Genomic DNA, 16,747 nt, shown 5'->3' with positions numbered 1-16,747 from the left:
AGATAAAGCATACACTTTTAAACAATTTTCCACTTTACTTTCATGATCTAATTTGTTGACTTCTCTTGTATCCTTTGTTGAAAAGAATACCTAGGTAGATTCAGGAGCTGGGAACTAGCTGTTGTTTGGGGTCTGCACATATATACTCCTTCAATAAAGAATGCAAAGACAGTGATGCATAATTCATAATAGAAGTAAATTGGAAAGATGTTTAAAAATTATGTTCTCTGGCTGCATCATGAACGAAAAAATGTTTCATGTCCCTTTAAATTCCCTTTAACATTGCTATATACCACAATACCATTTTTTGCATAATTTATATGTTCTTTAGCAAAAAAGATTAAAGGATTTCTAGATTTCAACATGGTGGTATCCATTATTTTAACACAACTCTGCGGAATTAAAAATCCCACAATTTAATTGTTAATTTATGGGAAAGGGGGCCAAAATAAATAATGAAAGTATATTGCAAAGATGTGGGGGGGGGGTATGATTTTTTTACTACACTTAATTAACCCCTTAAGGCCCACAGCACTTTTCCATTTTCTGACCGTTTGGGCTCAAGGATATTTTTACATTACAACACAAACACCGCGTATATTTTCCTTTTACTCATTTACTGTACCCACACATATTATATACCGTTTTTCTCGCCATTAAATTGACTTTCTAAAGATACCATTATTTTCATCATATCTTATAATTTACTATAAAAAAAATGTATAAAATATGATGAAAAAATTGAAAAAAAAACATGTTTTCTAACTTTGACCCCAAAATCGGTTACACATCTACAACCACTAAAAAAACACCCATGCTAAATAGTTTCTAAATTTGTCCTGAGTTTAGAAATACCCAATGTACATTCTTTGCTTTTTTTGCGCGTTATAGGGCAATAAATACAAGTAGCACTTTGCTATTTCGAAACCACTTTTTTTCAAAATTAGCGCTGGTTACATTGGAACACTGATATCTGTCTGGAATCCCTAAATATCCCTTGACATGTATATATTTTTTTTAGAAGACAACCCAAAGTTTTGATCTAGGCCCATTTTGGTATATTTTATGCCACCATTTCACCGCCAAATGCGATCAAATAAAAAAAAAAAACGTTCACTTTTTCACAATTTTAGGTTTCTCACTGAAATTATTTACAAACAGCTTGTGCAATTATGGCACAAATGGTTGTAAATGCTTCTCTGGGATCCCCTTTGTTCCAGTGACGTGCAGTAATAGGAGGCAGGGGAGGCAGTGCCTCCCCTGTCCAATGAGGGAAAAAAGTTTTAAAATAGTATTTATTAAAAAAAAAAAGTGTTTTTTATTTTATTAATTTTTGGCCATTACTATTTACTAGACAGTGCTTAGTTATAGTTACTGTGCGGCTGCGCTCACTCACTGTGCTGTGCGCTACTGCGCTTGCGCTGCAAATGTCACCATCGATTCCATTGTTGTGCAATTAGGAGGCAGTGAGCCGGTCCGCTGCCCTGATTAATTGCGCAACAATGGATGTAAATAAGTGTTGACTGCTCACTTAAAATCAGATGTTTACTAAGTTAACCAGTTTTCCAAGACACCATTTTAAGGGACATGAAACCCATATGTTTTCTTTCATGATTTAGAAAGAGCATGCAGTTTTAAATAACTTTCCAATTTACATCTAATATCTAATTTTCTTCATTCTTTTGATATCCTTTGTTGAAAATCATATCTAAATATGCTCAGTCCTGCTGATTGGTGGCTGCACATAGATACCTCATGTGATTGGCTTACCCATGTGCATTGCTATTTCTTCAACAAAGGATATCTAAAGAATGAAGGCGTATCCTAGCCACTGCCTCACCAGCCTCGGACGTCACTGCACGTCACTGCTTTGTTCAGAAATAGCAGACTTATATGGCTTTGGCATTGCTTTTTAGTAATTAGAAGGCCGCTAAATGCCACTGCGCACCACACTTATGTTATGCCCAGCCGTGAAGGGGTTAATTAGGGAGCTTGTAGGGAGCTTGCAGGGTTAATTTTAGCTTTAGTAGAGATCAGCCTCCCACCTGAAACATCCCACCCCTGATCCCTCCCAAACAGCTCTATTCCCTCCCCCACAATTGTCCCTGCCATCTTAAGAACTGACAGAAAGTCTGCCAGTACTAAAATTAAAGGTATCTTTTATTTATTTATTTCTCTCCCCCCCCCCACATATTTACAAATTCTGCTGTGTAGGATCTCCCCTTAGCCCCCAACCTCCCTGACCCCCCCCCCCCCAAACAGCTCTCTAACCCTCCCCCTCTACCTTACTGTGCACCATCTTGGGGACTGGCAGCTGTCTGCCAGTACCCAGTTTTCCATAAAATTGTTATTTGCGGGGGGTTTCTATATTTTTCTGTAGTGTAGCTTCCACCCCTTAATAAACAACCCCCACCTCCTCCCAGATCCCTTAGATCAAAATTCCCTCCCTCCTCTCTCCCACTTGTGTACAAAAATGTTTCATAGTGTAGCGGTTCCCACATGCCCCCCCTGACGTGCAACCCAACATCGATGGCCACCCACCCGCCACCAACGATCGTGGCCATCGATGTCCAATGCAGAGAGGGCCACAGAGGGGCTCTCTCTCCATCGGATGGCTAGAAAATGTTATTGCAGGATGCCTCAATATCGAGGTATCACTGCAATAACAGGAAAGCGGCTGGAAGCGATTAGACACGTTGGTCGTTAAGGACATTTTTTTGTGGGACTTACCCTGTACGTCCTTGGTCCTTAAGGGGTTAAAGGGATACTAAACCCAACATTTTTCTTTCTTGATTCTTGATAGAGCATGCAATTTTAAGCAACTTTCTAATTTACTCCTATTAATTTTTCTTTGTTCTCTTGCTATCTTTATTTTAAAAAGAAGGCATCTAAGGAGCCAGCCAATTTTTGCTTCAGACCCTGGTCAGCACTTGTTTATTGGTGCTGTCCAATGAGCAAGGACAACCTAGGTTATGGACCAAAAATGGGCCGGCTTCTAAACTTACATTCTTGCTTTTCAAATAAAGATAGCAAGAGAAGGATGAAAAATTGATAATAGGAGTAAATTAGAAAGTTGCTTAAAATTGCACACTCTATCTGAATCATGAAAGATAACATTTGGGTTCAGTGTCCCTTTAAACATTTTATATTTAATATCCCTTTAACGTCATGTCTAGATACATATAACTTGGCTTTACTGGAGTCTGAAGCAAACATGGTGTTATGTCTAAAAAAAAGAGTAGAGTTAAGTGGTTTAGTTTAATTATTTTTCATTTTCTAGGATATTAATCTATGAAAATGTCTTTCATGTTGTTTGCAGAATATCAATCAGTATTCTCCCCAGGACCTATTAAATAGGCACACCGCCCAGCTGATCTTACGGACTACCTGGCTAAAATTTAAGCTAATATCAAGCTAAAGTTGGCTAATATTATTTTTTTAATGTTTGTTGGTACCAAATATCATTATATCATTTTATGTTAAATTATGTGATTAATTTGTTCTTTTAATAGATTAAGTAACATTTATAAATAGCAGAAAATGTTATAGTATTGCAAATTGTTACACTGTCCCTATCTGGCTACTTCATTTAATGCCACCTGGCTGGCAAAGATGTCGGTGGAGAACAGTCAATTGCCTTACCGTTATTATGTGATGGATATTTAAAGGGATAGCCTAATGCAAAAAAATGACATTCTATAATTCATTAGATCATGTAATTTTTACATTATTGACCCTAGCTAACTATGCGTCTTAACCCTACAAATGGGTTTAACACATAGGTAAAGTCCATTCAAGCACCACAAGCAATGTAGGTCTCAAGCAAAAAAAAGCCGGTGAACCAATAAGGAGTGGCCGTTGCATCACCTGCCAGTCACCCGCCCTGTTCTACAATGCTTACAACTCCTGGAAGGGACTTTACCTTTGTGTTAAAGGGACAGTAAAATCAAAATTAAACTTTTATAATTCAGATACTGTTGACAGAGCATGTAATTTTTAAAAAAACTTTCCAATTTGCTTTGTTCTCTTGGTATCTTTTATTGAAGAGTAAAACTAGATAGACTCATAAGAGCTCAGGAGTGTGCACGTGTCTTTAGTACTCTATGGTAGCAGATGTTTTGCAACATTGTATAACAAAGCTAAAAATAATGTTGTAAAACACTGCTGCCATAGAGTACTAAAGACACGTTCACACTCCTGAGCTCTTAGGACTGACCTAGTTTTACTCTTCAATAAAAGATACCAAGAGAATGAAGCAAATTTGATAACAGAAGTAAATTGTAAAGTTGTTTAAAATGACATGCTCTATCTGAATCATAAAAGTTTACTTTTGACTTTACTGTCCCTTTAAACCAGGGTCTATAATCCAAAAATTTATTTTGTTTCTCGTAATAAATATGTTTGGATGAAGAATATATATCGGTGGTGCCGCTTTATTTGGTGACCATTTTCCAATGAATTAGCGCTTGTCATGTTCCTTTACCCAATGGATGGATGTGCATTTTTGCTAATTAAATGTCCTATGTACACTAGTTTTTTGTTGTTATTTTTTTAGGTGATGTAGGGCTTGACAAACCCATGAGCCAAGGAGCCACTGGCTCCTAGAATTTTACCCCTGCCTCCTAACGTTTTAGGTTAGTCTCCAAATATCTGTATTCAAATAACTCTGTCTGGCTCCTAAAAGTAGATCTGGCACCTTAATATTCTTACTTGCTCCTAAATTTTAAGCAGATTTGATCATTTCTGCGTTTATCCATACTTGGTAAAGTAATGAGTTGTGCAGAATATTACATAATATTTACACAATGAATGATTTTACTCAACCATATTTACAGAGAAGTTTTTTTTTTTTTTTTTTGCTTACTCTTTTCCACCCCATAAAAGCGTAGACAGATGTAGTTGTATGTCCCAGTGCCTGGTGTATGTTCTCTGCTTATGGTAACTATCTTTGTAGCAAGATTCATTTTTCATTCTCCTTTCACATTTGCACCTTTTGATTTCTATGCAGCATCCTTGTGATGTAATTTGTCATTGACTAATGAAGAACAGAATAGGTTTCGGCGTGAGACAAACGGACTGCCGACATCAATCCTGGAATACATTAATCTTTAATAATCCACATCTGCATGTTTTATAAATGGTATAACCAGACATTGTTAATGTTGATACTCTCCAATCCAAAAAGAAAGTGACAGGATGCTTGGTGCTTGGAAACTTCATTAAAGCTGTTCATATAAGTGTTTGGGGTGACCTTGCTAAGGATACTGAACTAATGAAAGTTTTAAATTGATTAAAGAAAAACACAAAGACTTATGCAGAAGGGACGCATATTGCTGGCTTTTTCAAGGTTGCTGTGGGCTCCAGCTACACACAGAGGGGCATATTTATCAAGCTCTTATGGAGCTTGAAGCCCCCTGAAGGCTAGCCAGTCCGCTGCTGCATAACCTGTCCACCTGCCCGATCGGGTTAATTGACACCCTCTACTGGATGAGAATCTGCAGGGGGCAGCGTTGCACCAGATGTTTTCAAGAACTGCTGGTGCAATGATAAATGCCGACAGTGTATGCTATCGGCATTTATCAATGTGCGGCGGACATGATCCGCAATATCGTATCATGTCCGCTTGCACATTAATAAATAGAGGCTGCTTTGAGTCATAACTCCATTGTTTAAGAGGCTCTTTTTCTTATTATTTAAACACCTTGAGATTTGTAAATAAAATGCTTAGTTATGCATAATGAAACAATATATTGTCATGATTTATTTTGCCCCCTTTTCATGCAAAGTAGCTCTGAAAATTAAGCAATTTTTAATTCTCAGAACCTGAAATGCACCCTGCTGTTTTATCACGGCTAACTCTGCTACATACCAGTTACTTATTGGCTTTATCAGATAGCAACTGCAAAACAATTCACTTTATACTAACTTTATGACAGTGGCTAGCCTTGTTGTCTGGGTACTAAAGCCCAGATTGGCTCCTCCAAATAAAGCAAATTGTGGGTGGAGTTTGGCTGTTGAATAATAATAAAAATGTTAATTTGTTTTAAAAATGTTAAAACTTGGCTCACTATGTTATTCTGTAGCAACACAACAGATATGTCTTGTAATTGCAAGCTATTTACTGTCCCTTTAATTTGGAAAAAAAATGAAGATTTTGCTATACCTGAAAGTAGAAAAAGAAAAAGGTATTATAAGTACACTACAAAATAAAAAGCATGTGGTTGTAAGGTCAACCAAAAAAAAAATGTAATATGTGATCTCAGTACATGCGTAATAGGTCCAAAATAGAGTTTCATGTACCTTTAAGTTATTAACAGATATATTACCATACCAGATATGTGAAATTAATGTCTAAAAAAAAAAAAAGCTTTAAAAATATTTAGGGTTATATAGTTTTTAATTTACCTGTCACATGATTTTTGAAGCAAATGTCCTCTACTGAGCATGGGCAATACACTCAGTGCCGCTATTATACTGTAGGTGTCTCCTAACAACCACTTCAAAGGAAAAAGTTCTGTAGATCTCACAGCGCCTTTATGAAACTGTGACAGGAAGTAATAGACCATTCACACATTTCAAGTTTGGAAAATAAAATAAATAAAAAGGTAAAAATCCTTTTAAAATTAGGAATAATACATATTGCAATGATTTCTGTAAAGTAGTGTTTTTTATTACAATGAAAGATAAATGGGAGCAGTGTTTGTAATAACCTTATACATTGTTATCTCGATATGCTGTTCAACAATGGATACAGAGGACAAAGTAAATATGATAAGGGAAGTAAACTGGAAATTGGTTTTAAATTTGCATGCACTATCTGAATCATAAAAGATTAATTTTGACTTCCATATCCTTTTTATATAAAAAAGGGACTATTAAAGGGACATTCTAATCCAAAAACCAGATGCTGATTCATTAGAGCATATATTTTTTGCACTACTGTCCCTGGATAACTGTGTTTAACCCCCACAAAGGGGTAAAAGTCATAGGTAAAGGCTCCGTATGGAGACGCAAGCTTTGCAGCTTCCATGCAGAAAACAGACGGTGACTGGCGGTAACATCTGATTGCAGCTCTTGGAGTTGTAAGGCTTACAGTTCTAGAGCGCTATTTGACCTGTGTTTTTAACATCTTTGCAGGGCTTAAACAGCTAGATTGCAAGTGGAGCACTAATTTATTGTGCGCCCATAAACGGGCAAATTCGCAGTTTTACAGGTGGGACGATAAATAACCATCCATCACAAGTGGCTGGTTATTGCTACCGTAAATAATAATATAACACATATACCGTCTCCGCACAAGGGGAAAACCTGTACTCTGTATGGCTCAAATATGCAAATGTACTTGAGTTTGAAAGCACTGAAAAGGTTAACTATTTCCCCTGGGATATTCTGTATTTTAAGGCGAGCATGACGTACAATGGCATCACATGCCTGAGGAAACCTAATGAAAACGCAAGTTTGGGTGAAACACGTGTAACTGTTTGTGCCACGCCCACAGGAGCTCCGTGAGCGTGGAGTAATTTGCAGGACGCTTTGGAAGGCTGGTTAAGGTTCTCGGCACAGGATCCAGTGAGTCGAGAGAGTGAGTCAAACAGCTGGGAAATCTCTAGGAAAACTCTATATGTTCCGGAGGAGCGGTTGTAGTGAGACGTCACTCCCGCAGCGGCTAAAAGGTTTCTGTGAGTAAAAAGACGACAGCTTGAAAAAATTACAGCCTGCAGTATTCGTTCTTCTCCATAACGATTTTAGGTGGACATAGCATAAGACAGAGTTACCTTACAGCCACTTACGTCCTTTATACCTACCTGGCTATCTACTTTGACTACTAAAGGCTAATACACTTCAGTAATCTTCCTGCTTTTGGCTGGCTATTAACAAGGGAACTGCTTTGCTATAAAAAGGCTTACGCTACAATATCTGCGAATCTGAGATTCTGTTTCATATTCAGCTTGTCTCTTTTTTGCCTTTGCATGACGGCTATTATTGACTTTTTCCACCGCAACTTTAACAAATAAAGACAGCTGCCTTTGCAGGATATGAGCTTGACATTTGAGCCATACAGAGTACAGGTTTTCCCCTTGTGCGGGGACGGTATATGTGTTATGTTATTATTTTTCTTTAGTTTGGTGCAGTAATTATATCTTTTATGTTTAGGCAATAAAGGGTAGATACTTATACTTAGCACTGTTTCGTGTCTGTTTGATGGGTCAAACTCTTTTATTTAGGCATTTTTTTTCTTCATGAGCTTGTGCTGGTTTAAAGGTTACTTTTTTTGTAATCTCTTTTTTTCAATATTAATTGTTCTGAGAACCACCTTGCACCAGATAAAATTTTTAATTTATTTTCATCTGTGCTCAATGTAAATTACATTCTGGTACAGCTGGTGTGTTTAATCACGTAAATATATATGTATAGATTCATACACATATTTACAATTTGCTGCCCATCGCTGCGCGACTACCCCCTTAGCTGCACTTAGGTTCTGTGCCGTGTATGACGGCATCAGAAGGAGGCTGCCATTGGAGCCCATGGAAGCACGCTCGCGTGAGGTCACAAGGTCCCGTTTGCATGGCACCTAACTTGTAATACCAGCGCACATTTGCGTGCGCTGGTATTACTAAGGGGAGCACTAATATCAAGCGGTATTTGCGCTCCACTTGTAATCTAGACCATAATAAGCTCAACTCAGTAATGCAAACATTACATGTGATATGAAATGTCCCTTTCGTAAGTGTTTTTGCTTTGTTGTGTGCCTCTATTTGTTTTTCTTTGGTCTTGCTTTCTTACTACAATATCAGCGCACTATGGATTAAGAGCTTCATGTTCTCCACCAACTGCCTGCGCTGAATATGAAATAATTTAAATAAAATTTCTTCTTTTTTTTTTTTCTTTAATGTGGTTTTCACCTCAATGCAAAGTGTACAGTGATGATGTATGCAGCGTGCTGTATTACAGAGTGTGCTAATGGAAATTCATTCATGTACTGTTGATGTGACATTTCAGGGCCAGGAAAATAACACACAACGAATATGCATGAATTTTTAACATAGAGTAATGACAAACACTGCTATAATGTGTGAGAGGAATCAAAAAGCATCATTTTGTAGAAAAAATAATTTGAGGAGAAAATTAAAACTCAGGTTTCTTTCTTTCTTTCTTTCTTTCTTTCATTCTTTTTTTTAAAATAATACATAATGTGAAATCTTTTCTTTGTGAGACCATTTTAATATATTATTGGAATTCAGCTCCTTATAAAACCATAATATGTATACTTTTTTTCTGCTGCAGTTACTTAGGGACACTGTACCCAAAAAATTTCTTTCATGATTCAGATAGTTTATGCAAATTTAAGCAACTTTCTAATTTACTTCTATTATCAATTTTTCTTCGTTCTCTTGCTATCTTTATATGAAAAAGATGGCATCTAAGCTTTTTTCTAGGTTCAGAACTCTGGACAGCAGTTTTTGATTGGTGGATGCATATATCCACCAATCAGCAAGGACAACTTAGGTTGTTCACCAAAAATGGGCCCGGCATCTAAACTTACATTCTTGCATTTCAAATAAAGATACCAAGAGAATAAAGAACATTTGAAAATAGGAGTAAATTAGAAAGTTGCTTAAAATTGCATGCTCTATCGGAATCACAAAAGAAAACATTTGGGTACAGTGTCCCTTTAAAGTGATGGTAAATCCAACCGTTAAATACAAATGCTAGACTTTACCATCACTAAAAAATAAAGTGGAGTGTAAGTGATCAGATATTTTAAAAAAAGGCTGCTAAACTCACCCTGAATATGCAGCAGCACATTGCTAAACTCTGCGGCCCCAGCCGCCCACGGCACATCACTCTTCTACCAATGAGGTGACGCACCTCTAAACCAATAGCTGTGTGTGCACACAGAACACTTTTAACTGACACACACGCGTGCCTGATGTGCCGTGGGCGGCTGGAGCCTCATAGTTTGCCGATGTGCGACGGCACATTCAGGGTGAATTTAGCACCCTTTTTTAAATATCTGATCACTTAAACTCCACTTTATTTTTAGTGATGGTAAATCCTAGTGTTTGGATTTACCATCACTTTAAGGGCTCCATTTATTAAGCAGCGTATACTGCTTCGGAGCCCCATCGTTTCAGGTCCGCCTGAAACGGAAGTTAAAGTGACAGTCAAGTAAAAAAAAAACTTTCATGAATAGGGCATGTCATTTTAAACAACTTTCCAATTTACTTTTATCACCAATTTTGTTTTTTTCTTTTGGTATTCTTAGTTGAAAGTTAAACCTAGAAGGTTCATATGCTAATTTCTTAGACCTTGAAGGCTGCCTCTATTCTAATCTGAGAGCATTTTGACAATTTTTCACCACTAGATGACATTAGTTTATGTGTTTTATATAGATAACATTGAGCTCACGCATGTGAAGCTCCTAGGAGTCAGCACTGATTGGCTAAAATGCAAGTCTGTAAAATGAACTAAAATAAGGGGTCAGTTTGCAGAGGTAATAAGAGGTAAAACGTGTATTATTATAACTTTGTTGGTTATGCACAACTGGGGAATGGGTAATAAAGGGATTATCTATCTTTAGGAAAATTAAAAAAGAAATTATGGGCAATATATGCCCCCTATATGTGTGTAAGTGTATATATGTTCATATTCTATAGTGTTTAACCTGTTTATATACACTCATTTTGTATATATATATATATATATGTATGTATGTATGTATGTATATGTATGTATGTGTATGTATGTATGTATATATGTATGTATATATATGTATGTATGTATGTATGTATGTATGTATGTATATATATATATATATATATATACATACATACATACATATATACATACATACATACATACATACATACATACATATATATATAAAATGAGTGTATATAAACGGGTTAAACACTATAGAATATGAACAATTTTATTGCCTAGTTTTAACTGCTTTAAAACTATAAATATGTTATATTTAGTATAAAACAGTAACCAATCTATTAGTCTAAAATACTTATATGGCACTCTTCACCTTTTATGCTTAATACTTTTTTTCAAAGGTTCTCTAGTCATACCAGATACAGTCAGAATTGCATTTCTTTCAGTATTCTTCAGTGGTTTCCATTGTTGTAAAATATTTATTTAAAGTTAAATTTATTCTGTTTGTTATGTGCACTATTGAGATGTGTTTATACAATATATAAAATGTGTGTGTATTTGTATACAGATATAGGATGTGTCTATTTAATCCCCGTAGTATCTGCTAAGATAAGACAGATTCTCAGCTCTGTTCCCCACTCGTATGATTTCCCCCTTCCTTTGTACCTTTAGAACTGCTAATCGGATCCGTGCTGTCTGAACTGTGAATAGTTATTAGCAGAATAAAGAGAGGTTTTTTTTTTCTAAGGAACCACTAGTTATAGTGTTGCTTCATCAGATTTTCTGGATAAGTCAGTCTTCAACACAGCACCAATATCAATTTTTATTCTGGTCTCTTAGAGAGATTTGTCATTTTCAAAGAGAGTCGAAGATACTTACCGTACCTAGTATAAGTTGTACAGTCAAGATAATGCTCTATAGTATTCTGAAAGAAAATTAAAAATGTACTAAGTTTATTTAGTAGTTTATAGTTGTGATGCACACAAGGAAAATCAATGATTTTGTATGTTGTAGAAAGCAATTGCTTCATCTCGTACTAAATCGCCTTAGACCTACAGTCATGGCCAAAAATATTGGCACCCCTGCATTTGTCAGCTAATGCACCACTTCGCCCAGAAAAATGTTTAGGCATTGTCAAAAAAAAAAAAAAAAAGCAAAATCTGACACATTCCACGCAAAGCTCCAACAATGGACTGGACAAAATTATTGGCACCTTCTCAAAATTGTAAGAAATAATTGCATTCCAAGTAGGGCTGGACTATATGAGCAAATATTAAAATCGCGATTTTGGACCCAAAAGATCGCAATTGCCTTATAAATGACTATAACACCTTAATTTTTCAATAAAAAATGTATTTAACACTACAGAATCTTAATGTACATGTTTCTTAATGTATAATACACTCTGGGAGCATACAAATACAAACCACAAAATAGATGATAATAAAAAAATAGCTGCCTGTGCTGACATATATATTTAACATATATATTTAAAATATATAATTACAAATATATTGTTAATATGTATTATTAAAATATATTTTAAAATTCACCCAGACAGGGAATGTAATCAATGCTATGCATCACAGAAGTTAATAAAAAAAAAGGCACTTTAAAGTTTTTGTACACTACTTACTTTATTGCGCACAACTTTGAGCGGATGTCCCACCCCCACACCACCGCTTGACCACTGCCACACTTCTCCCAGATGAAGGCCTGTTGCTCCCACACACTCTGCAATCTCTGCAATAATGGCCGTTTTGCGGGCATTATCACGGCCGCACACTGGTCCGCCTCTCATCCTCCCTCTCCGCCTCTGTTTTCATGATGAACAGATACATTTTTTTTTTTAAATTGCGTATTCTCGCGTTTTTTAAATTGCTGCGATTAATCATGGTTTTAAATCGGATATGCAATTAATCGTGCAGCCCTAATTCCAAGTTTGTGATGCTTCCGTAATTTGAATTAAACTCACCGGTATCAATTAACAGATGCTGACAATATAGAAATCACACTGGCAATCAGTTAAAATGGTAAAAATTTGACTCATCCTTTCTGTTGTTTGTCTACTGAGCATGGAGAAGAGAAAGAGCAGCAAAGAATTTGAATTTGAGGATTTAAGAACAAAAATTGTTGAAAAGCCTGGACAATCTCAAGGTTACAAGTCCATCATCAGAGAACTTAGTGTTCCTGTGTCCACTGTGCGCAACATTGTAAAGAAGTTTACAGCCCATGGTACTGTAGCTAATCTCCCTGGACGTGCATGAAAGAGAAAAATTGATCAAAGATTGCAAGGAAGGATTGTTCGAATGGTGGATAAAGAACCTCGATCAACTACCAGACAAATTCAAGCTGACCTTCAGGCACTGGGTAGAAATGTGTCAGCTCGCACTATATGTCGCCATCTGAATGAAAAGGGACGCTATGTTAGGAGATCCAAGAGGACCCCACTGCTGACACAGAAACATAAAAAAAGCCAGATTGGAGTTTGACAAAACTTCCCTGAGGAAGCCAAAATCCTTTTTGGGAGAATGTGCTGTGGACAGACTAAACAAAACTGCTTTTTGGTAAAGCCCATCATTCTACTGTTTTCAGGAAAAAAAAAGAGGCTTTTAAAGAAAAGAATACAGGCCCTACAGTCAAACATGGTGGAGGTTCACTGATGTTGTTTTGGGGTTACTTTACTGCTTCAGGCACTGGATGTCTTGACTGTGTGTATGGCATTATAAAATCTGAAGACTATCAAAGAATTCTGTAGTGCAATGTAGGGCCCAGTGTCAGAAATTTGGGTCTCCGTTAGAGGTCATGGGTCTTACAGCAGGACAATGACCCAAAGCACACATCAAAAAGCACCCAGAAATGGTTTAAGACAAAGCACTGGAGAGTACTGAACTGGCCATCAATGAGTCCAGATCTCAATCCCATAGAGCACCTGTGGAGAGATCTCAAAACAGCAGTTGGGAAAAGGAACCCTTCTAATCTGTAGGGTGGTGTAAGAAACTCATTGATGGTTCCAGGAAGCTATTGATTTGTTATTTTCTTTCCAAGGGGTGTGCTACCAAATATTAAATTGAGGGTGCCAATAATTTTGTCCAGTCCATTTTTTGAGTTTTGCTTGGAATGTGTCCACCTTTTTTCTCCCTCCCCTTTTTTGTGTCATACCAATACAAACAAAAGAAATAAACATGAGAATGTCTGAACATTTGTAATTGCGACAGTTTTCTTTGCGAAGTGGTACATTATCTGACAGAAATACAGGGGTCACAATATTTTTTGCCATAACTGTATATATTTATAGTTCTCATTAGCTATGATTTATATTGTCATGCTTTTAATTAAAAAAAGATTGAAGTTTTTAGAATAACATAATTTTTCAGATATATGTTAGTGTTTTTATAAATACGCTCTACATTTCAGTATCACATTGGGATATTAAGAAAATGAATGGTGGAGTTAAAGAGACACTAAATCCAAAATATTTCTTTAATGATTCAGATGGAGCATGCAATTTTATGCAACTTTCTAATTAACTCCTTATCAATTTTTTTCCATTCTCTTTCTATCTTTTTTTTAAGCAGGAATGCAAATCTTAGGAGCCGGCCCATTTTTTGGTTCAGAACCTGGGTTACGCTTGCATATTGGTTGGCTGAATGTAGTCACCAATAAGCAAGTGCTGTCCAGGGTGCTGAACCTAAAATGGGCCGGCTTCTAAGCTTTACATTCACGCCTTTTATAATAAAGATAGCAAGAGAATGAAGAAAAAATTGATAATAGGAGTTGTTTAAAACGTTGCTTAAAATTGCATACTCTATCTGAATCATGAAAGAAAAGATTTGGTTTTAGTATCCCTTTAAATGTAAATAAAACATGTAAATGAAATATTCACAATTATTTTAGTTATTTCACATTATCACTTTGATTATTTTTTTTTTTTTTAAAAAAAGGTAAATAAAATTGACGATATATCATCATTAATATAAAAAAGTGAAAAAAATCCAGATCAATAGGAAAAATTGTACATTTTAAACATATAGTGGAATTACTACTCAGGAAATAGCAAAGCTCCTGAGTGGAAACTGATGTTTATCCAATCAGCAGCTATAGTCGCACGACCCCAACTGTGTGATTAGCGCTGCTGATTGGTTCAGCTGCAGTTTCCCAAATTCTACTTCTACTATGTGTTTAACCAGATTGCAAGGCTTAAACACACAGCATTAAAGGGATGCTAGTCTTAAAATTGCATGAATTAGAGCATATCATTTTTTTACTCTTACGGCTCTTTTCGTTTAGTGCCTTTAAAGGGAAATGAAACCCAATTTTTTTTCTTTCATGATTCAGATAGAGAATGCAATTTAAAAAAAAAACATTCAAATTTACTTCTATTATCTAATTAGCTTCATTCTTTAGGTATCCTTTGTTGAACAAATAGCAATGCACATGGGTGAGCCAATCACAAGGCGTCTGTGCAGCCACCAATCAGCAGCTACTGAGCCTATTTAGATATGCCTTTCAACAAAGGATATCAAGAGTTGAAGCTAATTAGATACTATAAGTACATTGGAAAGCTGTTTAAAATTACATGCAAAAATTGGGCTTCATATGCCTTTAAATGAAAAAAAGAGACATAGGGGGAAAAAAGTTATACAATTAGGCATTGTATTATATCCAGGACTGAGTATATGAAATAAAGAGATATGAACAAAAATACTTCACTCTAATGGCTTTTGTTTTATATAGGCAGAATTACATCCGCATCGCTATGGTGCCAATCAGTTGATTTGAAAAACTCTGTTAAGCACTATTTAAGTGTTGCAAAACATAGACTGAATTATAAATTTCCTGTCAAGAAGATTCTTAATTTACAAATCTGCTTCAGGGGAACAGGAAGAAAATATCACCAACAGTTTATTAGTATACATTATGGCATTTGTACCCTGTAGAAATCCGGGTGTCGGTGCCCTTTTAAAAACTACAGAGCCACTGAAAATCCTGGCTGATAATGTGTGATTTTCTTCTTCTTTATCCCATTTCATTCTGTCAGATATTCTGTTGATAGCAACGCCTCAGGCATACACACAGATTAAGTGGAAATGTCTTGTGTTAATGTAGAACTGCCATTTGTTTACAGTTTTGAACAGCTGATTATGTTTTTTTCTTCTTCTAGAATAAGTGTTTATTAGAGTATAAAGACTCAATCCTTTGGCACTGCTCGTGCTTGGAAGTGGTTGAATTATCATGATATACTTTTAATGCACTGCTATGTATTTCAGATATGACAATTCAATTTTGGAGTGTTTTTCAATATACTGTACTTGCATTAAAAACGTGGTTGTTAAAGGGACAGTGAAGTCAAAATTAAACATTTACAATTCAGAGCATGCAATTTTAGGCAACTTTTCAGTTTATTTCTTTTATGATATTGACCTTGTTCTTTTGGCATACCTAGGTAGACTCGGGAGCTTTCAGTTAGTTCACAGTAGCACATTGCTAATCTGTAGTTTTAGTAGATGTTTAACCCCTTTATGTCCATTTAAAGGGATAGTCAAGTCAAAATTAAACTTTTATGATTCCGATAGAGCATGCAATTCTAAGCATCTTTCTAATTTACTCCTATTATCAAATTTTCTTTGTTCTCTTGCTATCTTTATTTGAATTTAAGCTTAGGAGACGGCCCATTTTTGGTTCAGCACCTGGTTAGCTCTTGCTGATTGATGGCTAAATTTAGACACCAGAAAGTGCTACCCAGGTTCTAAACCAAAAATGGCCGGCTCCTGAGTCCTAAGCGTACATTCTTGCTTTTTTATGACAACAGAATGTAAGCACATTAAAGGGACATTATAAACAAAAATGTTCTATTATCTATATGAAATAGCAACATTTTGAAAGCAAAAAAAAACTGTACACATTTAGAAGAAGTCTACTTTAAGCCCTTCGCCTTGCTACGACTGCAGGTTTATCAAGCAGCGGTCTTCTCCACCTCTTGGAAAATTCCAATCTCCTTCGACCGTGGTGATTGACAGTTCCTGCCCGCGCGTTATTGCCTTGCGCGGGCAGGGGGTGGTGTTGCACGTGAGCACAAAAT

General features: G+C 36.1%; 1 protein-coding gene across 7 annotated transcripts in view; it reads left to right on the top strand.

Moving 5' to 3' along the window:
* ARID1B (AT-rich interaction domain 1B) overlaps window positions 1-16,747 on the top strand; it is an 807,057-nt gene that overhangs the window by 554,783 nt on the left and 235,527 nt on the right. The window lies entirely within an intron of this gene.

Source organism: Bombina bombina, chromosome 4, assembly GCF_027579735.1.
Source record: "Bombina bombina isolate aBomBom1 chromosome 4, aBomBom1.pri, whole genome shotgun sequence".
In the NCBI taxonomy this organism is placed as follows: domain Eukaryota; kingdom Metazoa; phylum Chordata; class Amphibia; order Anura; family Bombinatoridae; genus Bombina; species Bombina bombina.
Note: the sequence above shows the minus strand (reverse complement) of the source record. Positions and strands in the feature narration are given on the sequence as shown.